The following is a 27,812-nucleotide window of genomic DNA, read 5'->3' as shown; positions in this document are numbered from 1 at the left end:
TTACCCTGCACCTGTACAAATACCCATGCCACTGCACAAACAATGGAACACTGCACACCTGCAGCTAACCCACATCAGATAATATAAACAGTGTTACCCTGCACCTGTACAAATACCCATGCCACTGCACAAACAATGCAACACTGCACACCTGCAGCTAACCCACATCAGATAATATAAACAGTGTTACCCTGCACCTGTACAAATACCCATGCCACCGCACAAACAACGCAACACTGCACACCTGCAGCTAACCCACATCAGATAATATAAACAGTGTTACCCTGCACCTGTACAAATACCCATGCCACCGCACAAACAATGCAACACTGCACACCTGCAGCTAACCCACATCAGATAATATAAACAGTGTTACCCTGCACCTGTACAAATACCCATGCCACTGCACAAACAACGCAACACTGCACACTTGCAGCTAACCCACATTAGCTGGTTGCCGCTCTTTTCCCCACTTAGCAAGCCCTGCCCACCTGGTGCCTTCCTGGTTGCTGCTCTTTTTCCCTACTTAAGGAGTCCTCCAGTCTCTTTTCCTTTGCAGATGGGGAACAGGTGCAAGCTGGTCTAGGGCACCTGGCCTAAGTCCCGCCCACCAGGTGCCTTCCTGGTTGCCGCTCTTTTTCCCTGCTTAGCAAGCCCTGAACACCTGGTGCCTTCCTGGTTGCCGCTCTTTTTCCCCGCTTAGCAAGCCCTGACTACCTGGTGCCTTCCTGGTTGCCGCTCTTTTTCCCTACTTAAGGAGTCCTCCAGTCTCTTTTCCTTTGCAGATGGGGAACAGGTGCAAGTGGGTCTAGGTCACCTAGCCCAAGCCTTAACTAGGGAACAAGATCGCAACCAGGAAGGCACCAGATTGGCGGGGCTTGCTAAGAGGGAAAAAGAGCAGCAACCAGGAAGGCACCAGGCACCTGCAGTTCTTCTGACATCGGTGCATTCACCGCCACCTGGCCTCTTCATTCTCTTGTAGTACTCAGATCTCCTGCACTTCTCTTGACCTGTGTGCATTCTCTTTAGGGATGTGAAATCTTCTATCCTAATCTCCACCTCCCTCCTTTCTCCCCGATGCAGACACACACATGCACAATGGTGAACCTTGCCTAATAAGGAAGTATACTTTGTGTTGCCTGGTTCTGAGCCATCTCCAAACTGCACCTATTCATCTGAAGGGCTGGTCTGCAGAGCTGCCAACAGTGCCTGGATTAGGCGCCAGAATGATGGACATCATAACATCTCTTTCTCTGTTGGTTACACAGTCTTCCCTCTTACTCTGCCATTGAACCTGGCACAATGTTCCCCTACTACGTTCTTATTTAGTCACCTTTACGGAGCATGTGCTCAGTAGGTTTTAGGAATTGCTAAATACCTTTATTGCTAGCACTTTTAGGATAGCGTACTCTGGTTTGTTCATGTTTAGTTTGGGAAGAAAATCGGAAAAGCCAGTGAAGTGTCGATTCAAGGGAGACACGCAGGAACCACGTGGAGTCAGTAAGTGCAACATGCAGGAACCACATTGAGTCAGTAAGTGCAACATGCAGGGACCACATGGAGTCAGTAAGTGCAACATGCAGGGACCACATGGAGTCAGTAAGTGCTACATGCAGGGAACACATGGAGTCAGTAAGTGCAACATGCAGGAACCACATGGGGTCAGTAAGTGCAACGTGCAGGGACCACATGGAGTCAGTAAGTGCAACATGCAGGGACCACATGGAGTCAGTAAGTGAAACATGCAGGGACCACATGGGGTCAGTAAGTGGAACATGCAGGGACCACATGGAGTCAGTAAGTGCTACATGCAGGGAACACATGGAGTCAGTAAGTGCAACATGCAGGAACCACATGGAGTCAGTAAGTGCAACATGCAGGGACCACATGGAGTCAGTAAGTGCAACATGCAGGGAACACATGGAGTCAGTAAGTGCAACATGCAGGGACCACATGGAGTCAGTAAGTGCAACATGCAGGGAACACATGGAGTCAGTAAGTGCAACATGCAGGGACCACATGGAGTCAGTAAGTGCTACATGCAGGAATTACATGGAGTAAGTGCGAAAGGAAAAGGTGCACTTTACTGCTTCTTGTTACAGTAGAAGTCCAGGTAGGTGGAAAGGAGAGCGCATCCTTCTGGTTCAGGCTCCCATGTCGAGGTCCTGTGTAACTGTCACATCTGGAACATGGAGGATCGTCATGTTCCAGTGCCCACACTACATTCTATTGGATATGACATATGCAGAGTACAGCCCGCTTTTCCAAAAGCTCCCTAGGAGTGTCAGCTTTTGCATTCGGTCTTTACCCCAAGAGGTACCTAAGAAAAGCAACACTGACACTTTCCTTTTGAAAGGCCTCCTAATTAATGCAAGGTCAGCTGTTCCTCACCACGATGACATCCACTCTATTTTGGAAGATTTAAAGTCTGATGTCCTATGTTGGACAGAAAGATGGTTCACCATCACCTCTGGGCCAGACATAGTCCAAATGCTTCCTCCTCAACAAAGCACCCAAGCAAGTACCAGTAGGTACCACTTGGCCGCGATACTATATACTGCTCCCCTGGATTTATACTACGAATTGCCTGCAACTCCTACGTTGGATACTGGACTACATCACCCAGAAGGTGAACTTTGTTTGTGAACGCTGTGTAAGCTCTATTGTGCTGGATTACACTATATTCATACTTGTTTTTCTGGTTGTTCAGGCTAAAACAACAAGCCTACAGTGTTTGTCACGCCCTGCTAGGGGAGTGACTATGTAGTCTGGAAGGCACGCGCACTGCGCGCGCGTCCCCAAGCAAGTATCAGTACGTACCGCTTGGCCGCTTTGCCACGTTTGTCGCGGCTTGGAGTGAGCTTGCGGTGCTTCCTGGTTTCAACCTACTAATAGTTACCTTTGTAAACAATAATGTACATGGGGAATGGTTACTATTACAACAGGTATGCCCCCAGTCTGCTCATTGGGCAACCCCTCAGACATTACAGCTGGAACAGTTACACTGGACTGCTCGCAGCAAAGAACTTGGAGTGCTTCTGCTCGCAGCAAAGAACTTGGAGTGCTTCTACCCCTTTCCCAAGAATGAACAAAACATGAGTAAAACCATTAGCAAACCTTGGAGAATACGCGGACATCCGTTCTTTCTGCCAAGACACACCTCATACATCTACGCCAGTTCCCGGCGCAAGGACTCCGACACTACCAAGTGCTATTTGCATGGCAAAAGTGTCTGCCACGCAGAACTTTAACAATAAATCACCTGAGAACATTGCTAGCCAAACGAAACCAAAACAAATTCACCCTCCAGCAGTTTCATGCCATCCTACCCGAGTAAGTGGCATCCAAACCGTATGGAAGCCTCCTAGACCTGAGGCAAATGTTGTAATATAATGACTGCTCCTGTACCTGTTAACATGAAAGAAAGATCACCTGTCACAGTAATAGATCCTGCTGTAATTGGGACATGACTCATGTGTTTCCTCTCAAACGCGAAATGAAAATCTATCAGGACCTCCTGACTTATATCCGAATAATAGTCATGTAACATCAATTTCAGAACTTTCATTTGCAGTACCGACCCCTCGGAAATCCCAACGGGTCTCAGCTGTGGCAGAAACTAATGTCGTTGAACCTGTAAATGTTCTGATAAATTCAATGAACTTGGCCATCCAATCAATGGCAAAGCTCTTTGAATCTTTAGACTGTAAACTGTCACAACAAAATAGACACATTGAACAAATTCTAAGCTGGCAACAAACAGCTTTTAAGAACTTATGTGGCAATATGGAAATGAGGACAAAAATGAATTATATCAAAGAAACAATGGCCTCTAAAGCCACCCAAACTACCTTACAAAGTGTAGGAGCCGAAATAAGTGAACGATTTACACCTTTAGTTCATCATTTTGCAGAAATTATAACAGCAACAAATAATGTGGCCATTGAAATGAACACCCAGCAAATAACTGAAAAGAATCAATATGCTAGATAATTCAATACCGGCAATGCCAGTATATTCAATGTTTTCAGTAGCGAGTTCACAAACAGACTCGCTAAAAAAAAAGCCAAAAAAGTCTTGTTCGCTCTGGGGAAAAAATCCCAAAATATTAAAAATACTAAAACCACCTCTTCTTCACAAACTAAACAATTCATAAAAGCAATTCACCAACCACGCCCAGTAGCTCTAAAAGTGTCTCAAGCGATCACAAAGAAATATCAACTTGAGGTACAAGAAAAGAAAAGTAACATAGCATCACCAAAGCAAGGTCCTATTCCATCCCATAAAACGCTTGATGACCTAATAGAAGAAGCTACTGCCGCCACCGCCGCTGATAAACCTTGTTATATAAAAGCTGGGAAAGTAAATGATATACATGTATTACAAGGATCCCTTGATTTAGAGGCTAATCAAATATCTGACAAGCATCGAAGAGAGGTCAGACGTGCAGTCGATGAATACATGGCCATGCAACCAGTGAAGCTACCTCCCTTAAAGTGCTCGAGCGAGTCGAAATTATAGGTCAGTGTGGGAATGACCTCAGATCATATCCAGCATCTAGAAAGAGAACTCTCGCAATCATGCAAAAGAATACAAAATCAAGCTACTCTGAACATCCTAGCCAAAACAAACCAAAGCAAGCAATTAGATGGATATGGTCATTTGACCCCCACAACCCTTCCATTATCAGGTACTGAAATTAAACAACTGATTACAACAACTTTATCACAGGTTTTACAAGACAGAGCAATAGGTCTAGCTTGTCCGGAGAAAACAAAATCAGCTCCTTTGCATACGGCAAAGCAATAAAGCACAAAAGTGAAACGTCCAGCTATACACTCTTTAGTAATAAAGTGCTGTCCCATACCTGCCATCCAATACATTCTAAATCGGAAATCAGTCTTGGCTATCTTCTTTGAAATTCCTGCTTTAGACGACATTGGTTCAATTGATATAGAGCAAGTGGAGTTCACTACGGACAGTAATAGAACATCCGTAAGGCTTTGGATAAACTCTCAAGTGATTCTTAACACGATATGGGCAGTTAAAACACAACTTCATGATTTAGGATTCGTTATTCTAGAGGAATCCTCTCACTTACAAAACCCAGTGGAAGATTCATCAATCTACCCTCTTAGACTCACGAACACTATTCAGAATACAAAAAGTCAGTCAGTAACATACCCTGCTCTTGCAAACAGCAATGTAACCAACATTAGCTGAGTTCTCAGGGAGACCAAACCTGTTCCTTAGTCAGCTGGAACTAGCGAGGTTTCAGACATTTATTAAATAACTTGCAAGACCTAAATATGCATGACATAGTCATGCTCCAAGAAACTTGGCTCACCACTATACCTTCATGGAATAATTATAACATCTACTTAGTTCCAGCAAATAAGGCAAGGCAAGGCAGGCCCACGTCAGGTCTTTTGACAGCAACTAAGCAAAGGTCACAAATAAAATCTGAATTCTGGGCTACTCCTAATCCATACATCCAGATGATTAAATTACAATGTAATAAGAGATCTTTTGCCATAATCAATCTGTATTAGCATCCGGATGGCATTCCTGAAGAGCACTTTCTAAATGATATGTCTAATCTCCTAGATCTTATTTCACTAGACCCCAAGATCCATCATACAATACTCGCAGGTGATTTCAATTTACATTGTTTTGATAAAATTCAACCTTACTCCCGAACTCGTCCAGTAAAATGGCTCTATCTAGCTAAATCAAGAAATCTATGTGAAGTAAATGGATCCTCTCCCTCTGATATTCCACCGTGACTGACCTGGCAGAGAGGGGACAGCCTTGGAATCATAGATTATAGGCCTCATTACGACTCAGGCGGTAAGTGATTGAAATTACCGCCATGGCGTAATGAGCGTTAACGCCATGGTCCGATGGCGATAAGAGCGCCACATTACGACCCATCGCGCACGAGCATTACGCCATGGCGGTAACGTAAACTACGCCATGCCGTAAACAGCCCTTACCGCCCTCGTTAACAGCGCAGGGTGACCTACCGCCACCCATCATTGCGCCGACCGTAGTCAGCGGTCACCGTAATTAGCGGTGACCGCAAATAGGCGGAACTGGAAATAGCGTAATCGCGGCGGAACGGGAAACAGCACAGCGGCCATCTCAAAAAACACAATCCATTGCCATCCTACCCAACCACACCACAACCAACCCTCAAACCCTGACATTCCCATAACCCACCCATTTCCACAGCCAACCATGCCTAAAGTTCTCAAGAAGGCATGTGACAGGCAGCGGCAGGAGCGCTTCAGTCGAGAGGAACTGCAAATGCTTGCAGACACGCTCCAGGAGAAGGCTGATGTTGTCTTCTCCAATGAGATGACCCGAACAGCCATAGGCCGCAAAAAGGAGGTGTGGGAACTTGTGGCACAACGTGTCAGTGCTGTTGGAACCACCCCACGCACCTCCAAACAGTGCCACAAGAGATGGGACGACCTGCGGATCAGGGTCCGGGGCATTATGTCTGCCAACCGTAACCTGGCCCTGGGAACTGGCGGGGGAGCAGACTCCCCACTGAAGATGCAGCCGTGGGAGGAGACATGTGCCTCTCTGATTGGCATTGAGTGCATCGAAGGTGTCGGCGAGATGGAGAGAGGGGCCCCGAGATCTGGAGACACAGGTAGGTGCCTCATATCCAGCCCTGCAAGACACCCTGATACACTTGCACGTGACAATCACAATGTGGCAGACGCAACACATCAGCAGATGAGCCACACCCTGCGCACATGCAGCATGTACACTGTACAGTAGGCAGACACACACCTGCATGCAAAACCGAACCTAAAGGGAGGCAACCTGTATGTCACGGGCTACTAACTCCACCATCTATCCATTTCACTCTTCACAATGCCTGCTCAATGTCCGCTGAACCATCAATAACAGTCACCCTCCTCTGCTCCACCACAGGCTCGCAATCGGACACTGGCAGGGACGACAACACCAGCACCCCAGCCAAGAAGGCCAGGAGAGTGGGAGAGGGGAACCATGCATCCACCTCTGCTGGACCCAGGCAGAATCCACGCCAGGCTGAAGAGCCCAGGGCAGCAAAGTCCCCTGAGGAAGGGGTCGTGACAGCACCTGCAGCCCAAACACACCCACTGTTGCCCACTGAGGGCAATGCGTCAGCAGGGAGCAGTACTGTTGGGGAGACTGCAGCCATCGCTGCCTGCTCCGACAGTGATGTGGAGGATGACACCGGACTTCACCACAACACACAACTGCACTCACCACACCTATCCCCAATCAGCCATCATGGAGATGACACCCTGGGCCCATCGCCAGCTAATTCATGGCCAGCAACTCCAAGCCCAGTGGGAGTTGTGGAAGATGGGAGTAGTCCCATTGGTCCCCCATTGACACCCCCCATTGGGCCAGAATTCCAGCTGTCGCTGGAGCAGATTGCCAACAGGCAGGAAGCACTGGGCACACTCCTCACGCAGCATGTAGCAGAATGTGTAAGTACCAGTGCAGCCATGGAGAGGAGTGCTGATGGCATCAGGGCTGCCATCCAAACTGCCAGCAGGGACATTTGCACCGAACTTGCTGCAGGGCGGCAGATGATGAGCCAGCTCATCCAGACAATCCTGGACACATGCCGTACTGAGCAGCCCGGTACATCCTCGGCTGCAAGTTCAGCACAAGCCTCTCCCGTCCGCAGGTCATCCAGGACCCTGAGGAGCACAGCCAGGGGGGCCCCAGGTTCCGGGAGAGGGGGCAGTCAATAGTGTGCTGAACTATACTCACTTCACCACGGGCACTGTCACATGTTTGCAGGGTGTTCAGGGGGAGGGGGAGGGGGTATTGGGTGTGTTGGAGTGTTCAGGGGGGAGGGGGAGGGGGGTATTGGGTGTGTTGGAGTGTTCAGGGGGAAGGGGGAGGGGGGTATTGGGTGTGTTGGAGTGTTCAGGGGGGAGGGGGAGGGGGGTATTGGGTGTGTTGGAGTGTTCAGGGGGGAGGGGGAGGGGTACTGTTATACCTATTCAGTAGTACAATACACTTTTTCTTTTCTCACAAACTAAAAGTGTGGACATTGCTCATTGCGTATGTGTGCTTTATTGTTACAGTCCACAGTGTTGACATACCAGACACACACAGTGCCCCAAGTGCCATCCATATGTCACACACTCGCTGTGTGTGCTAGAAGTATCGGTCAATGACATTCTGACGCATAATATGGCCCTCCTGTGCATCGCTGCCTCCCTGAGGTGCTGCCCCATCCACATCATCATCATCCCCATCATCAGGTGGTTGTGGTTCTGCGTCAGGGGGCAGAGGCACGTTTCGTCTGATGCACATATTGTGTAGCATGACACATGCCATGACGATCTTTGCAACCTTCTCATGGCGGTACAGGAGTGCCCCGCCAGACCTGCTGAGGCAGCGGAAACGTGCCTTCAGTAGGCCAAAAGCATGCTCTATCACCACACGGGTACGTGCATGGTTATGGTTGTAGTCCTCCTCATGCTGGTTCGATTGGTTCCGGACTGGTGTGAGGAGCCACCTCTTCAGGGGATAGCCCGCATCACCTGTAAAATGTGAGAAAGGAATGTGTCAGGAACGAGATTGATATGTGAACATGACGCACAACCATGCCTTGATTCTCACTGTTACTGTGCACCAATTGGAGTTGTGGTTATGGATTTACACTGTGCAACCAGTATGTGTTCATGGCTCTCATGTACTGTTTTGCGTGCTGAAACACAATGCAGGGGGGACGATTGCCTTGTGAGTGGCCATCCACTGTGACCGTTCAGGCCGTCATTCATGTGACCTTGCACGTGTCCTGTGAGCTTGAAGCTCACATGATAGCAACATCGATGTCTGGCTCATTATGACCCCAGTGAGCATTACTGGTGTCAATGGGGACAGTTTGTGGGTCTTGTAGTGGTGCATTGATGTCCCTGTCTGTCATGTGCCTCCTTTGTGCGCAGTTGTGGGGGACAGGCCTTTCAGTAGTTGGTGCATGGTGACGTGCATGTTGGTGTTATTCTTTAGGGTCAATGCGGCCACAATTTGCACAATGCACTTGTAAATGGTTGTGTCGTTCTTGGGATGCACTTTCATTCACATGTTGGGATGATTAGGTCAGGCATGATGTGTACACTTCTCTGTTGACGTCAGTGCAGCCACAGGGAATGATCTGGCTACTGCTAGTTGCACCCACCCCCCTGTATCTGCCAGATGTAATATGCATTGGTACGTCATTCAACACCCACTTTGCATTTCCATGCTCATGTCATTAGACTCACCGAGTAGGTAGGATCTTGGGCCTGCATGTCGCTCCATGTAGCGTGGTATTGTTGAGTTCCGAAGGATCATAGAATCATGGGTTGATCCGGGGAATCTGGTACAACAATGTGTGATGATCCTGTTGGAGTCACAGACCATTTGCACGTTGATTGAGTGGAAATGTTTACGGTTGCGGTACGGTACCTCCATGGCATGTGGGACCACCAATTCAACATGGGTGCAGTCAATGGCACCAATGCAACCAGGTATGCCGGCCAGTGCATGGAAACCCACTTTGGTGTTGGCAATCTCCTGGGCAGACCGTGGTAATGAGATGTGGTCATCTGTGTGCTTGAGGAGGGCATCGAGCACTTGCATCAGTGTACGCGAGAATAATGGTTGTGATATGCCATGCAAGTGCCCCACTGTGTGCTGGTAGGTGCCTGTGGCCAGGAAGTGGAGCACGGACACTACCTTCAGTAGGGGGGGGGTGGCGGTGGGTGTATCAATCATGCTGACGATGTCGTTGTGTATCATGTCCACAATGGTGGTGATGGTGTCCCGGTCCAGTCGGTACAGGGTGTGGATCTGCTCAGCGGTGAGGTTGAATGGGCTGGGTCTGATGCGTGGGATTGGGGGCTGCCTGCGTGGTGGCACTGGCTGTGCTGGTGGGGCTTGCTGGGCCTGCCTTGCCCTCCTTCTCCTCCTGCGTCTCCTCTGTGCAGCCTGTTGTTGTTGTTGTTGTTGTTGTAGTTGCTGTTGTAGCACTCGCATTGCTATCAGGTCCTCCAGCCCCAACATTGCTAGTCCTATTGGTATCATTGTGGAGTGTGACTGGGTGTGGTAAGGGGTGGGGTGTGCTCTTTTTGTACTTCCTGTGTCTGTATTGCCTTCACCTGTGCTGTTTCTGTGCACCTGTGGCAGCTGCATTCACTTTACATGGCCCTTTACGGTTGGTTCGCGATGGCGTAATTTGCACCATGGCAGTAAGGTACTTAACGGCCTGGGTGATGGCGTTAGGGGCATGTCCGCTTGGGTCGGCATTCCCGCACCTTTCCGCCATGGCGCTAAGTACGGTGTGGATGTTCGCGTGCGCGCGCCCTTGGCGCAGTCAGCGGCAGCGTTAGCTACGATGCCGCTAGTGACATCGTAGTTTACGGTCACGGGTCGTAATCGGCCCGAGCGGAAGACGATGGCGGTAATCGTTTACCGCCATCGTTTTTCGCTTTGCGCCAGGGTCGTAATGAGGGCCTATATCTATGTAGATATTAAACTTATGACTCAAATTACACATTTTACAGACATGAGTGATCACAATATGTTACTTATGAAATGGTCAATCCCACATCTAGCAGACACAGCACAGCATGATCACATGCAGGCATCCTAGGCGTAAACACAGCCCGAAATAGGCTATTCTGGACAGAAGCTTCCTTGAAGGACTTATGCATTACAAACAAAATGTTCTAGCTTTGACCCGCAATCAAAAGAGATCATCTATTCTGACACTATGCAGTTGTTCCAGCCTAAATCTATTCGACAGAAGGAAAAACAAATGCCTACTTTCTATTTCTTTGGTAAAAAAGTCAAATTCGCCAGGAAAAGCGACAAGCTTTAAAATTACCAACAGCAGAAAGAGCCCTCACACTAACACATATCAAAACTAAGTATAAAAATTGGCTGCGAGCCGTAAATCCATAATCTATCAAAATGATGGAGCCAACATGCTGCACACTTAATGCAACAAGAACACCTTACAAATTTGGTTGACCATAAATCAGTCTGTGGCTGGTCATCAGGCTGCTATTCAATCGAACTGTGTCAATGAGCACACTTGGATTGATTATTACACAAAAATATATATGCAACCCGAGGAGACATCTTGTGAGTCTGAAACGATCCCAATTGGCGTTTTTCATTTACATTTTGATATAAATGATATATTTCATACATAAAGCCAGTGGTTCGAGAGCTCCTGGCCCAGATGGCCTATCGAATCTTACTCTGAAACAACATCCAGATTTGTGGGCCGACATTCTACTAACTATGTTTAACAATGTGAATCAAACTCAAACTATTCCTTAGTCATGGAAGCATTCCATCACCATACCAATATATAAAAAAGGAGATCCTAATAATCCAGCAAGCTACCACCCGATATCTTTATTAGATGCACCTGGCAAGATTTTTGCTCGTATTATATTACGTGAATTTACCAACTGGTCTGTGAAAACTTTTAGACTAGATCCCTTTCAATCAGGATTTGTAACTGGCTTGGGCACAGCGCCAAATATGATCACTCTAAACATGTTGAAATCACAGAGCATCAATAACAAACAACCACTTTACATGGCGTTTGATTCCATTGATCGAAAATTACTGTACGTTAAACTACTTCGATATGGTTGCCCATCCTCTTTAATAGCTCTGATCCAACATTTGCATACTAACACCTCTATGCAAGTGCGACTAACTACAGAAGGGCTACTAACCTTAGCGTTTAGTACAAATCTAGGCCTGAAACAAGGTTGCATACTGGCCTCAATCTTGTTCAACTTTTTCATTCTAGAGTTAGGGAAATCCTTCATATCTACTTTATCAGATGCACCTTAACTTGGCGAACAGCGTATAGCTTGGTTACTATACGCAGATGATGTATTGCTTTTTTCTCAGACACCAACAGACCTTCAGAACTTAATAAACACCTTAGCGAAATACGTCGAAACGAATAATTTAACTGTCAATCAGGAAAAAACTCAGATTCTAGTATGCAAAGTGAAAAGCAAAAATCGTTTTACCAAATATAAATGGACCCTATAAAACGCGAAACTTCAAATTGTATCGGAATACAAATACTTGGGAATGTTCGTACAAAATTCCATGTCTAACTCAACTCATTTGAGTAATTTGGATTGTAAATTGGCAACCTTAATCTAGCAAGCAAAGATTCTAATTTATAAATATGGTAAATTCTCATACAAGCATATAATGGCATTTTATGAACAAAAAGTCATTCCAATCATGTTGTATGGGATGGAAACTATGTCTAACAAACAACAGGCTATATGGCACATTTTAGAAGCTCGCTTCTGGCAAAAGGTTTTACAATTACCTATGTCCACACCGGTGCCAATCTTGTGTTTTGAATTGGGTTTGCTACCTTTGTCAATTCATGTGGCTTGGAAAAAATGGGGTTTCGTTCGTAAGTGTTTATTGGGCTTTCAGGCAACTAACATATTAAGTGTAATAGCTTACTACTTCATTAGCTCATCTCACCCTTTTCCGCAACAATGGCGAAATGAGGTGCTGAACAAATGTGCGCCGAAAATCGTGGCGCAAGCTGGCGAATGCGTGAAAAAGCAAGCGCACACGCACGCGTGTGATTCATGGAAGGGCCTTCGTGCGTTTTCCCTGTGATGTGCACCAAATCCATGCGTGGCGCACACGGGCACACACGTCATTGCAACATCCAGGAACGCCATGCGCAACGTGCACAGCAAAAGCGCACAACTTTAGCGCACACACCAAAAAGGGGGCGGAACACGGGGCAGAACGAATGGAAAGTGGAACAACGCCTGAAAAGAAGGGCGTAACTGGGGATGTACTGCTGGGAAGTACACGGAACACCCACACGCACGCAAACCACATGTATTCATGGAATCAAATTGGGGAAACCCACGCACGGTCTAAAGACACGCACAGGCCTAAACACGTCCACCACATGAAGGCAGGCGGTAGCGTCCCTGCGCATTACAAAAGTGTGCGCAAACAACAAACATGTATATACAGCTACGATGAATGTCCCATTCTGTGGCCCCCTGGGAGAAATGATGTGTCACGCAACGCACAAGCATCCCATAAAAGCAAGAAAAAGAGATAAGCGACCCCTGTAGCCCACGTGCGTGTGAAAAAACACACGCAGTATGCTGTGGCAGCAAGGAACCCAAAAAATATGTACGTGATCAACAGGCATGCTAGTATGGCTGGAAAAAAAGGGGTACTCGACGAACAGGGACACCCGCAGTGGGAAAAATAGCATGTGCAACTCACTGTCTGCCTTGCGTGTAGAAGAAGAACGCGTAGCCAACACCCACCCGTTGTGAAGTAATTGCGTGTGAACACCAATGCCTGGTAAACACACGCACTGCTTTCCACGAAAAGCACGTACATAGCGATGGAAACCCACGTGGGACCTTCAACCCGTGCCAGGGAAACGCCCGCGCGTGTTACATCACATACGCGCTTACGCGCTAAGGGTCTTTCCTCGAATTACATGCTGACGTGCAGTTTTTTCACGTGCCAAATCACTCCATATCAAGCTGGCCATGCGACAACACACGGAAGACCACGCTCCTGCCCAGAAAGCCGAATTACTGCTCCCAGAGCCCCGAGCAGCTTCCCATGAGCCAACTGCTGCTGCCTGCCTGCTGCCACCATGCCCTGACATTTGGTGCCTGCACATCTGCCATCTGCAGGGGTCCAGTTGCTGTGACCACCCCTGCTGGAACAGAAGACTCCCGACTGGTGTTCCATCACTCCACAGCCCAGGACCCAGTTGCCCACCCACACCTGCCTCGGGGGTTGCCATGTCCAACACAATACCTTCCGGCACCAGTGGCAACCCCCCAGCACAGAGGCAGAGGTCTACCAGCTTCAGTGAAAAGAAAGCTGGTATCCTGGTGGAGCAAGTTCTGGGGCACTATGATGCCCTCTTCACACCATCGCGCGCTGACAAGGAAGGATGGGAGAGGATCTGGAAGGACATAGTCGGTGCCATCAACGCGGAGGGGATGGCACCCCGTGACATCAAACACGTCCAGAAGCGCTGGGAGGACTACAAGTCCAGGGCTCTCAAGAAGGCCCGGTGCCACTTGGAGGCAGCAGATGCAGTGGGGCGCAGGGCCCCGCTTACCACCCTGCAGATGAGGGTCCTGGAGCGCATTTGCCCAGTGCTTCACCACCAGATCCTCAGGATGCAGGCCCGTCTGGAGTCGAGCAGTAAGTGGCCATGCATTCACGTTTAAAACAGTGCATGTTGCAGTGTGCTGGTAGTTAGCTACTTGGCTGCATGTGTGACATGGGTCATGTATGGATGTGTGTGTGCAGAGACAAATTGTTCTTTGCGAACCAACTTTGTATACTTAAACCAACTGGAAATGACGAAATACGGCAGACCATCTTCTCCAACACAAAGTTAACCGTAAGGAAAGCAATCGTTCATTATCTTGACCCTTTACTACCAGATGTGAATAATAATCGTAGGTAATAGACTGAGAACTTCGAAAAATCAAGTAAATGACCAGTATATGAAATGTTTAGCAGCTGCAAAAATAAATTTATAATTTTACACATGACAAATTCCATTATAATACATGAAATAAAATGCTATGTATCAAGATATATCTTGAAGGGTTTTATTTAGAAAAGATTTTTATGTGTTCATGTAAATATGAAATCATGTACATTGTAATGATGTATTATGTGTGAAGAATTTTGTAAAAATGTGTAAAAATTTGAAAGGTTGATCATATTCAGCCAACCAAATAAAAAAAACAAAAAATAAATGCTTCCTCCTCAATACTGCACTTTACAATTCGACCGGCCTGCGTCCAAGACTGGGGGTGGAGTGGCCATCGCGTTTAAGAATTCACTAAGCTGCTCTACCATTGCCCTGACCCATAAATTACCATGTCAATTATTGTTAGTCAGAATTCAGGCTTCACCTGGAAACTCAATCGATTTCTTAATAGCCTACTGCCCTCCTGGGTATGCTACTAATCAATTCTTGGATGACTTCTGACGTAATCAAAATTAGTCATTCTTGGCGACGTCAATCTTTACCCTAACAACCCAAAAGATCAAGCCAACAGGCTGGTCTCCTCCTTGGCCAACTGTTCTTTTACCTTGATAAATCATAGCCCCACCCACATGGGAGGGAATCAACTAGACCTCATTTTCTCTGATCTTATTGACCACCATTCCTTTCCCACGTCGCCCTTGCTGTGGTCCGATCACTCCTTGCTACCTTTCTCCCTTCTTTTCTCAATGTCCAAACTAAGACCTAAGGTCTTATTTAAAACCCGGCGTCATTGGTCCAATTCCACCACTCATTCTATTTTTTTTTTTTTAAATGTTATTTATCAGAGGCTTGTGCACTTACAGCATTTAAAGATACGACAATCTATTAACTTTGTTCAATGGCTGCCCAGGTGCCCCCGACTATTTTCAATATTGTCCCAACAAATGACCCCCACCCCTGCCCCTTGCCCCCGCCTCCTCCCTTTACCCCAACTCATCAGGGTCCAGAGTCTTCTCTTCTTTACTGAGTTCTTTTCAGAATGTGTGTGCAGTTTTGTCCGTAGTTGGCCCGTCAGGCGACATGAACGTTTTTAAGTAAGTATTCGTGGTTTGTAGAAATGGGCTTCTCTGTCTTTCACAAAATCGTGGGAGAGGTTCCAGACCACCAAGAATTTCAGGTATTTCCCTGTTTTAAGGGCACAGATTTTTTCCATTGCCATAACCCCCCAGATCTTGACCCACCACCAGGCCGTCGTCGGTCCTGTTTCATTCTGTCATCTCTTTGCCAGTGTCATTCTTGCAGCTGACAATAGGTGTGTGATTAAGGTGACTCTATGCTCCACCGGCATTGCATAAGTACCTTCTGCTGCTGTTCCTAGTAAGATTGTCTTGGGTGCCATTGGGAGTTCCGCGCCCGTAATGTCCTTCATATACCCTACCACTTCTTTCCAATATGTTACTGCTTTTGGGCATGTCCACCAAATGTGGTATAGCTCCCCCCTCTCCCTGCAGTGTCTCTAACACGTAGGGGAGTATTTTTCATTGATTTTGTGTAGGCGATAGGGGGACATGTACCACCTATAACACAGCTTGTAGGCCATTCTTTGATCGTGGTGCATTTGGATGAGCCGTGTGCCATCAACCATATCTGACTCCATTCCTCTTCCGATATTGTTGCCCCCATGTCCCTTTCCCAAATGTCTTTGTATGGGCGGTTATCCTCTAGTTGCGCATTATTCGGTAATCTGTATAGCCTGGCTATCCCTCTCGCAGTCAGACCCTCCTGCATAGTTAACTGCAATCCAGACAGTGTCCTCGTGCCCGCCCTTTTTACCATTGGGTGCGAGATCCAGTGTCTGATTTGTGTGATCTCTCTTTTCCCCGATGTGAAGAGCAGAGGGGACCCCTCCCTGTACGTGCACTTAAGGGTCAGAGATTCCGCCCCGTCCAACCATCCCAGAAAGTCTGCATTATGTGTTAAGGGGGTGAGTAGGCCCATCCCTCGCCGAATGTGTTTCCAACCCAAGGCTTTGTTCCAGCTATGTAAAGACATCTTAGTTGCTTCCAATAGAGGTGCCCCCCCTTTCCCAGGCTCCCACGTCAAGTGCTTGCAGTGCTTTCAACGGGATCATTGTGGCTGCCTGCTCTTTCTCGCACCACCCTTTTAGGTCATCCTGCCTCGCCCACCTCAACATTGGTGCCAGGTGAGCCGCCAGTATGTATCTCCCAACATCTGGGACTCCCAGACATCCTAGAAGTGGAGGGCGCATCTGAATACGTTTTTGTATCTTAGGTTTCTTGCCTTGCCAAATGAAGGTAAATTTTGCTTTTTGTAATTTCTTAATCGCACAAGGGGGTATAGCTATGGGCAGCAAGCCTACCACGTAGAGCAGTCGAGGGTGGAGGGTCATTTTCACTGTGGCGATACGTGCAAACCATGACAGTTCTTGGGTTTCCCATCTTTGCATGTCCTCTTGTAGCTGTTTCCAGAGGGGTATTATGTTTGTCCTATACAGTCTACCTACGCTTTTTGTTAAGTGGATTCCCACGTATTCCAGAGTTTCTTTTTCCCAGATTAGGGGGAATGTCTTCTCCAGGATCTCGACCTCCTCCCTCTTCTCCGTTATATTTATTGCTTTAGGTTTGGAGAAGTTAATGGAGAACCCTGATAACTTCTCAAACTCTTGCCACTTTGTCATGGCACTGTGTAGTGTGTTTTTGGTGTCTTTCATGAAAAGCATTATGTTGTCTGCATATAATGCGAATTTGTGGGTTGCCTTCCCAAATATCACCCCCTTAAACTCTGCGTCTAGTCTGATTTGGGTCGCAAAAAGCTCCATTGCCATTGCGAATATCAGAGGAGAGAGGGGACAGCCTTGTCCCCTGATTCTATTACTAGATAGATTGAATCCTCACCCAAAGGGGTCTAGCAAGTGAGAAAGTCCTAGTCTTGCTTTGATTGACGCTATACAGGAGACTGCTGATACCTTGGCTCGCTCCAGGCTCTCTGTCGAACGTTCTAAAACCTCTGCTCCGCGGCTGCTGAAACAACAATGTCGGCAAGCCGAACGGAGATGACATAGGCACTTTGAAACCTCAGCCAAACTAGCTTGTGTGCAGGGTCATACTATCTATCAGACTGATCCTATGCCAAACTAACCCATGTGCTGTCTTGTACTATCTATCAGACTGCTATAAAATACCAAAAGCTAATCACTTTGCTGAGCGCATTCTTACTGCCTCTTGCTCCGCCAAAGAACTGTTCCGAGTTACCGAGGAGCTGGTCACCCCAGTACGACCCCCCCTTAAGACTTTGCAAACACAAGCACACGCAATATTGACTCCTTTTATAGGGAAGAAATCTGTAAAATTCGGGACCGGATCAGTATAGCTAGGTCAGTCTCTGTTGACTCCCCTGTTGCACTTCTCAATCCTAAAGAGACACACTCTATTGCCTTTGAATTCAGCACAGTGACAGACATTATGGTCTTATCTTCACTGTCAAAACTAAAATATGCCTCTCCCGCTGACCCAATCCCTCTTCGCGTTCTTCAGACTGTTTCTAACAAATCGATTTCTATGTTTACTGCAACGCTTGAACACTCTTTCAATTGGGGACATCCCAGAGCCCCTCATACACGCTGTTATTTCTCCTCTGCTGAAAAAGGCAATAGTTGAGAACTACCGCCCTATTTAAACTGCTTCCTGTACTTATGAAAATAATGGAGTCAATTGCGACCCCCCAGCTTTCTTCCTTTGTGGAATCCAACCACCTTCTTCATTCCTTTCATACCGCCCTGGTATGGGTACAGAGTCAGTGATGGTGGTGCTCATGGATGACATTGCTTGGCTTCAGGACCGCAGAGAGGTGGGAGCTCTGATACTGCTTGACCACTCTTCGGCCTTTGACACTGTTGACCATCAGAACATGCTCCAGTGTCTTCAAGGGGCAGGAATTTCTGTCTAACCGGGTTCCAACTGTTCCTCTTTCCCCTTTCACCTCTTTTCCTACAGCCCTTAACTGCAGGGTCAGGAGGGGGTCCGCTCTGTCTCCCCTGTTGTTTAACCTATACATGCAGGCCCTGTCCAACCTGATTGCTAGGCATGGGGTCCATTTTTTCATGTGCTGATGACACACAGATCCTTTTTCGCCTCAATGTGCCATCTGCTGACCCCCCAAAAACTGAAAGACTGGTTAACTGTGGTTGGGCCCTGGATGGCCAATAATTGGCTGAAACTCAACGGAGATAGGTCTTGCTGGTCGGGTCTAACAATATAGGATAGCCTTGGACTTGTGAATATTGTCCGACTTCCCTTAGCCCATGTCCTGAACCCACCCCGATAGTGAAAAACCTAGTGGTCAAATGAATGACCACAGGCTCAAGAGAAGCTCAAATCTCTCCAGTCTGCCAACTTGGCTTCACTAAACTGAAAGTATTGAAAAATATCCTACTGTTCTTACTGCTTGAATCTACAACAAACATTGTGACTGCATCCATCATGGGATCCCTCGACTACTGTAACGGAATCTATCTAGGCCAAGCTGAGGCTCTATTACAAGGTTTACAGATTCTCCAGAATGCTGCTGCCCATCTTGCTCTGGGAGCTCCCAGACTAACACACTCCCAGGACCTACTCTGCCAATTACACTGGCTCCCTGTCAGGAGCCGAGTCAAGTTTAAAATCCTCTCTGTCTTGTTCATCGTGCTACCCACAATACTGGGGCAGAGTTTCTGCGATCTAGGCTCATGCCCTACACACCCAGCAGGCTTCTTCGCTCGACTAACCAATCTTTGCTATGTACTCCCAGATTCTGCCGGGCCAGAGGAAGATCCTTTACGGTACTGGCCCCTATGCTCTGGAACTCTTTGCCGCCCGAGCTCTGCAACATTTCTGAATATCTTCTTTTTCGAAGGACTATGAAAACTCTCCTGTTCTAGCCCTGCTCGTCTGAAGCGGTTCTCTTTCTCTCACTCCTTCTAGCGCCTTGATGCCTTTCGGTCTTTGTCAACGCTCTACAAATATCAGTACAATACAATTTGTATTGTATTGAGATTCTACTTATCGGCACACCCACTCCCTCCTTCCCTGCAGCTCTCTGGCCCTCTTCCTGCTCCTACCTGCAAGGCAAAAAACCTCTGGGTCATCTTCGACTCCACACTCTTTCTCTCCTCACATATCTGACGTCTCTAAGAAGTCACACTACCAGCTGCACCTCCTCAGAGGTATCCTTCCTTTCCTCTCCTTACCCCAGAAGCTCACTGTCTCCAGAGCCCTGGTTCTCTCGAAGCTGGACTAATGTAACAGCCTCTATCTAAATCTTCCTGCCTCTACTCTCCGCCCTTTGCAACTCATCCAGAACAGGACCGCGAGACTTGTCCTTGGCCTCAAGCCCAGGGACCGTATCTCTCCAGGACTGAAATCACTACACTGGCTCCCAGTGGCTGCGAGGATTAGGTTCAAAACCCTCTGCATTATCCACAAGGCCTTCTGGTGCCTTGGGCCAAAATACCTTCAACTCTCTCTTCCTAAATATCTCCTTCTCGAGCTCTTCGCTCATCCACCTCCAACTACCTCAGGGTCAGCTGCTTCTCCAAGCAACGAGCTGGTGGTAGATCTCTCTCCGCAGCAGGGGCCTCCCTCTGGAACAGCCTTCCTGCCTCCCTGAAACTTGAGGAGAACCATCTCCGGTTCCGGAAGCACCTCAAAACCTTCCTCTTTGCCTCTGCTTTCTCTCCCTCTCTCCCCTGCTAAAATCACTGAACCTGCACTGAATCTGCAACTGGGCCACTCACCGATCTCGGTCCTTGGCCCAGCCACTCTTCCCTGCACTGCCTACCTGCATTACGGGACTGTCTCTGTATCCCACAGCCCATTCTCCCGGCACTTACCTTGCACTTGCCACCAGCTGGCCCTATTATTTATCTTGTATTCTACTAACCATGTACTGCACTTTCCTTGCACTTGCTACTAGCTGGCCCTATCATTTATCTTGTATTCTACTAACCATGTACTGCACTTTCCTTGCACTTGCCACCAGCTGGCCCTATCATTTATCTTGTACTCTACTAACCATGTACTGAACTTTCCCCTCTCCCCCTCCCCTTGCACTTTTCCCAGTCCCCTCTACCCTTGCACTTGCGCGATCTGAATGACACCTGGCCTAGTAGGATCGTTATCTGTCTCCCCTTGTTCCCCTGCCCCCTGCCTCGTCGTGCCTTGAAACACTTGTGTATAGGCGCGTTACAAATGCCATATCATATATCATATCAATAAGGATACAGAGCAGCATGGCGTGCTTAGCCCTCTCATGTAGAAGATTCCTACAATTTTGTTTCCTGATTGATTGAATGCAGATGTGCCTCTGTTCCCTGCTCCCCCTCCCATAACTGAAAACACTGCACACTGCACACTGAAACTAAATGACACTATGTTAGGGCAGAATTCAATGTTTGGGGTTCTGTGGTATAACTTTGTGGGCCCTGTAAAAATGTTGCTGTTCCCCTGTATGCTTTCCTGAATCTTTTTATTTTAGTGATCAGAGGGATTTCTTCTGGAGTCCCCCGTTAATGAGGCGCATTCCACGTATTGTCTTTCGGTAGACCTTATAGTTCCTAGGACAGGGGTGCTTTTTAAACATTCAATTTTTGTTGCAGGGTAATTCTATCACCCTACAGGTGTATTGACAGGTAGACTGGAGGCAACTGTATTTTATTTTTGTCTTCACCAATAGTGCAGCCAGTTGTACCACCTGAGTAGCCCATTGAATCGGCCTGGTAGCCATCAGGGTAATAATGTGCTTTTTAAGTCTTAATCCATGCCATTCTTTTTTTGGACCATTCCTTTGACTGTGGGGACCATGGGGCAGTGCGTTGTGCTGATGCATGGTTCGAAATTGAGGGGAGCTGGGAGCTATTTAACTCCTGCTCCTGGCATAGTAGAGCCTGGTTAGCTTTGAAACCAACAGCTAGCAGGAGCTACTTCTGGCTCCTAGCACTACCTGGTGCCTTTTGAACATGTACATTTGACATTAACTTTGAGTTAAACACAATGGTTCACATGAAATGCACAAAAGGTTAAAGGAGCATCTCTGGTAGCTCCAGGTTCCCCTGCAGTAGCTCCTACCTACACGTTGATGCCCGACACCCAGGAGCTGGTTTTAGCTCCTGCTCGTTGAATCTCAATTTCGAACACTGCTGATGTGGTGTCACCCTGAGCCTAGTCCTGCACACTCTATACTGGTTTAACCTGCCTTAGCCTGGTTTCCTGCACCAGACATGCTCAGAAGACCTTCTGTGTGGATGGACCTGATTGGCTGGCCACCAAATCTCGGTGCCTTCTCCATCACTGTATTTGTTGGTCCTTTGTGTAACTTGTTCTACTGCTCACTCAACTCTTGAGATAATTCTGGCTGCTCAGCCATCGCTACCACTTTACTGTGTAGTACAGGCTTGTCCCAAAGGTGAAATTGTGATTACACTTGTAGTCTTAATTGCATGTAGTGTTCCCAAAGGGCACTGCATGTGATTCTGCCTAACAACCTCCCAGATGCACAGGGGGTGGGGCGCTGCAAGATGGCCCTCCCATTCACATACCCAGGCTGGAGGATCTGCGTGGCCCTCCCATTCACATATCCAAGCTTGCAGGTATACGTGGACCTCCCATTCACATACAAAGGAGAGAGAAGGTGCAAGCCACGGCCATTCACATAAAGAAGGGGTGCTTCCTGGACGTCCCATTCACATATCCAGACTGGCGGGTATACGTGGCCCTCCCATTCACCTATCCAAGCTTGCAGGTATACGTGGCCCTCCCATTCACATATCCAGACTGGCGGGCATACGTGGCACTCCCATTCACATATTCCGGCTGGCGGGTATGCCTGGATCTCCCATTCCGATATTCAGGCTGGTCGGGTATACGTGGCCCTCCCATTCACATATCCAGACTGGCGGGCATGTGTGGCCGTCCCATTCACATATTCAGGCTGGCGGGTATGCGTGGCCCTCCCATTCACATATTCAGGCTGGCGGGTATGCGTGGACCTCCCATTCACATATCCAGACTGGCGGGCATGCGTGGCCGTCCCATTCACATATCCAGACTGGCGGGCATGCGTGGCCGTCCCATTCACATATTCAGGCTGGCGGGTATGCGTGGCCCTCCCATTCACATATTCAGGCTGGCGGGTATGCGTGGACCTCCCATTCCCTTATCCAGACTGGTGGGTATACGTGGCCCTCCCATTCACATATCCAGGTTGGCTGGTAGGCGTGGCCCTCCCATTCACATATCCAGGTTGGCGGGTATGCGTGGCCCTCCCATTCACATATCCAGGTTGGCGGGTATGCGTGGCCCTCCCATTCACATATCCAGACTGGCGGGTATGCATGGACTTCCCATTCTCACACAAAGGAGAGAGGAGGTGCAAGACACGGCCATTCACATAAAGGAGGGGTGCTTCCTGGACCTCCCATTCACATATCCAGACTGGCGGGTATACGTGGCCCTCCCATTCACATATCCAAGCTTGCAGGTATACGTGGCCCTCCCATTCACATATCCAGACTGGCGGGCATACGTGGCACTCCCATTCACATATTCAGGCTGGCGGGTATGCGTGGATCTCCCATTCCGATATTCAGGCTGGTCGGGTATACGTGGCCCTCCCATTCACATATCCAGACTGGCGGGCATGCGTGGCCGTCCCATTCACATATTCAGGCTGGCGGGTATGCGTGGCCCTCCCATTCACATATTCAGGCTGGCGGGTATGTGTGGACCTCCCATTCACATATCCAGACTGGCGGGTATGCGTGACCGTCCCATTCACATATCCAGACTGGCGGGCATGCGTGGCCGTCCCATTCACATATTCAGGCTGGTGGGTATGCGTGGCCCTCCCATTCACATATTCAGGCTGGCGGGTATGCGTGGACCTCCCATTCCCTTTTCCAGACTGGCGGGTATACGTGGCCCTCCCATTCACATATCCAGGTTGGCGGGTATGCGTGGCCCTCCCATTCACATATCCAGGTTGGCGGGTATGCGTGGCCCTCCCATTCACATATCCAGACTGGCGGGCATGCGTGGCCGTCCCATTCACATATCCAGACTGGCGGGCATGCGTGGCCGTCCCATTCACATATTCAGGCTGGCGGGTATGCGTGGCCCTCCCATTCACATATTCAGGCTGGCGGGTATACGTGGCCCTCAAATTAACATACACAAATGAGAGGAGCTGCAAGCCACTCCCATTCACATAAAGGATGGGTCTGCTTGGATCTCCCATTCACACATCTGAGTTGGAAGATCTAACTGCCCTTCCAATTCACATACACAGAAGAGTGGAGCTGCAAGCCACTCCCATTCACATAAAGGATGGGTCTGCTTGGGTCTCCCATTCACACATCTGAGTTGGAAGATCTAACTGCCCTTCCAATTCACATACACAGAAGAGTGGAGCTGTAAGCCATTCCCATTCACCTAAAGGAGGGGGGCTGCTTAGACCTCGCATTCACATATCCACATCGCAGGAATGACTTGGGCCTCCCAATGACATACAAAGGAAGGGGGAGCTTCAGCCACTCCTAGTCACATAATGTCGGGGGGTTGCTTGGACCTCCTATGCACATACCCAATCTGCTGGTCCTATTGTTCCCCTACAGAGTATGGAGGAGCTGCAAGCCTCTCCCAGTCGCATAGTAAGGAGTGTAAGGAGGAGACATAAGAGATATCGTGCATTAACAAGAATAACATCTTCTCAGTACGAAGCCAGGAAGGAACAGCCTGTCACTCACCTGAATGCAGTCTGGGGGCACTGATTGCATCCCACGCCCTGCGTGCTGTTCCCATTTGAAGTGCTGTTTTTGAGTATGAGATGGGAAAGAGGGCGAGGTCTGCCGTGTCACCACTCCCAAAACTCCCAAAACAGCTTCAGTTCAGGGTGTCTCTGAGGGTCCCCGGCCTTAGCGGGCAGAGCAGGTCTGCCGAGACCATGTGCACATGGGTGTCATGAAGACACTGGTCACAGACGCATGCTCAGTGAGCAGATGCCATGTAGGCTCAGGGGATAGATCAGGGGCAGAGCCGCTCAGAGGGCACTCTCATAACAGCAAGAGTCCTCAGAGTAGAGGCAGGTCAGATGCCCCAATGGAAAAGCCCCAGGAATATTCCCCATGAATAGCTTGGGGCACCTGCATCTAAAGGGGGTGTGTTTTTGTGATTAGTGTCTTCTCCCCCCCAGGAATATTCCCCATGAATAGTTTGGGGCATCTGTCTCTGGACTGGGCGTGCTTTGGTGATTAGTGTCTCCGCCACAGGAATATTCCCCATGAATAGGTTGGGGCATCTGTCTCTGGACTGGGAGTGCTTTGGTGATTAGTGTCTTCTCCCCCCAGGAATATTCCCCATGAATAGCTTGGGGCATCTGTCTCTGGACTGGGCGTGCTTTGGTGATTAGTGTCTCCGCCCCAGGAATATTCCCCATGAATAGTTTGGGGCATCTGTCTCTGGACTGGGCGTGCTTTGGTGATTAGTGTCTCCGCCCCAGGAATATTCCCCATGAATAGGTTGGGGCATCTGTCTCTGGACTGGGAGTGCTTTGGTGATTAGTGTCTTCTCCCCCCAGGAATATTCCCCATGAATAGCTTGGGGCATCTGTCTCTGGACTGGGCGTGCTTTGGTGATTAGTGTCTCCGCCCCAGGAATATTCCCCATGAATAGTTTGGGGCATCTGTCTCTGGACTGGGCGTGCTTTGGTGATTAGTGTCTCCGCCCCAGGAATATTCCCCATGAATAGTTTGGGGCATCTGTCTCTGGACTGGGCGTGCTTTGGTGATTAGTGTCTCCGCCCCAGGAATATTCCCCATGAATAGGTTGGGGCATCTGTCTCTGGACTGGGAGTGCTTTGGTGATTAGTGTCTTCTCCCCCCAGGAATATTCCCCATGAATAGGTTGGGGCACCTGTCTCTGGACAGGGAGTGTTTTGGTGATTAGTGTCTTCTCTCCCCCCCCCCCCAGGAATATTCCCCATGAATAGCTTGGGGCATTTGTCTCTGGACTGGGAGTGCTTTGGTGATTAGTGTCTCCGCCCCAGGAATATTCCCCATGAATAGGTTGGGGTAACTGTCTCTGGACAGGGAGTGTTTTGGTGATTAGTGTCTCCCCCCCCCAGGAATATTCCCCATGAATAGGTTGGGGTTACTGTCTCTGGACAGGGAGTGTTTTGGTGATTAGTGTCTTCTCCCCCCCCCCAGGAATATTCCCCATGAATTGCTTGGGGCATTTGTTTCTTGAATGGCCGTGTTTTTGTGATTAGTGTCTTCTCCCCCCCAGGAATATTCCCCATGAATAGTTTGGGGCATCTGTCTCTGGACTGGGCGTGCTTTGGTGATTAGTGTCTCCGCCCCAGGAATATTCCCCATGAATAGGTTGGGGTTACTGTCTCTGGACAGGGAGTGTTTTGGTGATTAGTGTCTTCTCCCCCCCCCCAGGAATATTCCCCACGAATAGCTTGGGGCATTTGTCTCTGGACAGGGAGTGCTTTGGTGATTAGTGTCTCCCCCCAGGAATATTCCCCATGAATTGCTTGGGGCATCTGTCTCTGGACTGGGCGTGCTTTGGTGATTAGTGTCTTCTCCCCCCCAGGAATATTCCCCATGAATAGCTTGGGGCATCTGTCTCTTGAATGGCCGTGTTTTTGTGATTAGTGTCTTCTCCCCCCCAGGAATATTCCCCATGAATAGTTTGGGGCATCTGTCTCTGGACTGGGCGTGCTTTGGTGATTAGTGTCTCCGCCCCAGGAATATTCCCCATGAATAGGTTGGGGTTACTGTCTCTGGACAGGGAGTGTTTTGGTGATTAGTGTCTCCCCCCCCCAGGAATATTCCCCATGAATAGCTTGGGGAATTTGTCTCCGGACTGGGAGTGCTTTGGTGATTAGTGTCTCCCCCCCAGGAATATTCCCCATGAATAGGTTGGGGTTACTGTCTCTGGACAGGGAGTGTTTTGGTGATTAGTGTCTTCTTCCCCCCCCCAGGAATATTCCCCATGAATAGCTTGGGGCATTTGTCTCTGGACAGGGAGTGCTTTGGTGATTAGTGTCTCCCCCCAGGAATATTCCCCATGAATTGCTTGGGGCATCTGTCTCTGGACTGGGCGTGCTTTGGTGATTAGTGTCTTCTCCCCCCCAGGAATATTCCCCATGAATAGCTTGGGGCTTCTGTCTCTTGAATGGCCGTGTTTTTGTGATTAGTGTCTTCTCCCCCCCAGGAATATTCCCCATGAATAGTTTGGGGCATCTGTCTCTGGACTCGGCGTGCTTTGGTGATTAGTGTCTCCGCCCCAGGAATATTCCCCATGAATAGGTTGGGGTTACTGTCTCTGGACAGGGAGTGTTTTGGTGATTAGTTTCTTCTCCCCCCCCCCAGGAATATTCCCCATGAATAGCTTGGGGCATTTGTCTCTGGACTGGGAGTGCTTTGGTGATTAGTGTCTCCGCCCCAGGAATATTCCCCATGAATAGGTTGGGGTTACTGTCTCTGGACAGGGAGTGTTTTGGTGATTAGTGTCTTCCCCGCCCCCCCCAGGAATATTCCCCATGAATAGCTTGGGGCATTTGTCTCTGGACTGGGAGTGCTTTGGTGATTAGTGTCTCCCCCCCAGGAATATTCCCCATGAATACATAGCTCTCAACTCACCCGCATTTGGCGGGTGTCACCCGCCTTGCAAAGGGCTGACTCACCCGCCAAGCCTCCTGCACGCCCATTCATTCCAACGGGCGTCTCACCCGCCAAAAACAAAATCGGGTGATTTCACCCGACTTTGCGAGACAAATGGTTGAGAGCTATGTGAATAGGTTGGGGTTACTGTCTCTGGACAGGGAGTGTTTTGGTGATTAGTGTCTTCTCCCCCCCCAGGAATATTCCCCATGAATAGCTTGGGGCATTTGTCTCTGGACAGGGAGTGCTTTGGTGATTAGTGTCTCCCTCCAGGAATATTCCCCATGAATTGCTTACGGCATCTGTCTCTGGACTGGGCGTGCTTTGGTGATTAGTGTCTTCTCCCCCCCAGGAATATTCCCCATGAATAGCTTGGGGCATCTGTCTCTTGAATGGCCGTGTTTTTGTGATTAGTGTCTTCTCCCCCCCAGGAATATTCCCCATGAATAGTTTGGGGCATTTGTCTCTGGACAGGGAGTGTTTTGGTGATTAGTGTCTCCCCCCCCCCAGGAATATTCCCCA

At 48.7% G+C, this 27,812-nt stretch overlaps 1 protein-coding gene across 1 annotated transcript in view; it reads right to left on the bottom strand.

The window, feature by feature from the left end:
• The window catches only part of LOC138570271 (zinc finger protein 84-like), a 91,505-nt gene extending 66,940 nt beyond the window's left edge, over window positions 1-24,565 (bottom strand). Inside the window, exon 1 of the mRNA XM_069649039.1 lies at window positions 24,369-24,565. The gene's annotated coding sequence lies outside the window, so the exon portion shown is untranslated. The remainder of the gene's footprint in view (window positions 1-24,368) is intronic.
• Between the last annotated feature and the right edge of the window lie 3,247 nt (window positions 24,566-27,812).

This window comes from Ambystoma mexicanum, chromosome 2q, assembly GCF_040938575.1.
Source record: "Ambystoma mexicanum isolate Mex_15411 chromosome 2q, UKY_AmexF1_1, whole genome shotgun sequence".
Lineage (NCBI taxonomy): Eukaryota > Metazoa > Chordata > Amphibia > Caudata > Ambystomatidae > Ambystoma > Ambystoma mexicanum.
This window is presented reverse-complemented; position numbering and strand designations above follow the sequence as displayed.